The sequence below is a fragment of the Vombatus ursinus genome, unplaced genomic scaffold (genome assembly GCF_900497805.2).
Source record: "Vombatus ursinus unplaced genomic scaffold, bare-nosed wombat genome assembly UNPS02014816.1, whole genome shotgun sequence".
Taxonomy (NCBI): domain Eukaryota; kingdom Metazoa; phylum Chordata; class Mammalia; order Diprotodontia; family Vombatidae; genus Vombatus; species Vombatus ursinus.
The window spans coordinates 7525240-7526817 of record NW_020954594.1 but is presented as its reverse complement, the minus strand read 5'-3'; positions in this window follow the sequence as shown (position 1 = coordinate 7526817).

Below are 1578 nucleotides of genomic sequence, written 5' to 3'. Positions count from 1 at the left end.
TCTAAGACAATTCCAAAAGACTCAAGTTGGAAAATGCTATCCACATCCAGAGAAAGAACTACGGAGTGAGAATGCAGATGGAAGCATACTATTTTCTCTTTCTTTTGTTGTTTTTTGTTTTTTCTTTCTCATGGTTTTTCCCTTTTGTTTTGATTCTTCTTTCACAACATGACTGATGTGGAAATATGTTTAATGTGATCAAACATGAGTCATTTTCCCAACCCAGGTCAGCACAGAGAAACCATCTACAGGGAGTAAATGGACCTCTACAGATGCCCAAGACACAAACCCAGAAGAAGAGATTCATCTACAAGTAAAGCTTCAAATAAGAACACAACCGGAACACAAAGTCAACTAGAATTAAATGAAGCAAATATTTTCAAATGATTTTATGAACAAGAGGAACTGAGCACAATAAGGCAACAAGTGGAAACTCCAAGGGTGGGAATTGGAACATTCAGCTGTATATTGGGATAAAAAGCAGTCATGAATGCAAGGATAGGCCTGGCACTGTGTAGGAATAAGAGCCAATCAGTAGCTCTATTGCTTTGGCATAAGTGCTGGGTCATAGACACAGAGCAGACTGAGAAGGGGATCTGAGCCTTGAGGCGGCTGACCAGGACTGATGGCCTGAAGCTTTGTGCTGGATAAGAAACCGGAACAGAAAGAAGCAGCATCTATGTGGTTCTGTTGCCAGAACAAGATCTCAGATTCAGGCCCCAGCCTAGTCTTAAGTGTGCAGCTGAGTGACCAGGGCAGGAAGCTCAAACCAAGAGGAAGTCTGAAATCTGAAGGAACTCTGAACCTACAGAGCCTTCCAGCTGACCAACAAGGATTAGGGTCAGCGGCAGCCCACTAGGGCTCCAATCAGGGGCCAGACTACAGTTGGGTCAACCAGATCCAAACTGGGGTCAAGAGCTTGCAAAGTTTAGATGAGAAAGAGAGCAATCAAATTTTGTCCTAGATCAGATCATTTTGCATGGGTGCACTGAAAGTTAGCACGTCTCTGTCCTGAGCTATCCCTGAAATCTTTGAAGAACATAGAACTCAATACTCAAAAAAAGCATCAGCAAGATCTCAGAGAATCCAAAGCAAGATCACACAAAGCCCAAGCATATCCTCCAGAAGTTCACAGAGCCAGAACCTTTTGTAAAGTCCCAGTTTGGGAAGCAAGACCGAGAGGAGTAAAGAAATGGCAACAACAAAAGATTCCCACCATAAAGAGCTATGATGAAGATAGAGATGAGGGGCAGCTAGGTGGCGCAGTGAATAAAGTACCAGCCCTGAAGTCCTCCTGTTCAAATCCGGCCTCAGACCAAATACTTGACACTTACTAGCTGTATGACCCTGGGCAAGTCTCTTAACCCCAATTGCCTAAAAAAAGAAAAAAAAGAAAAAAAAAGAAGATATAGATGAAACGCAAAGGAAGGGAATGATTCCAAAATAACTACAAGTAAAGTTTCAAACAAGAACACAACCTGAATACAAAGTCTACTAGAATTCCTGGAAGAAATGAAGTGAATGTTTTTAAATGATTTTATAAATAAAATCAGAGTACCAAAAGAGAGAATTGAAAAA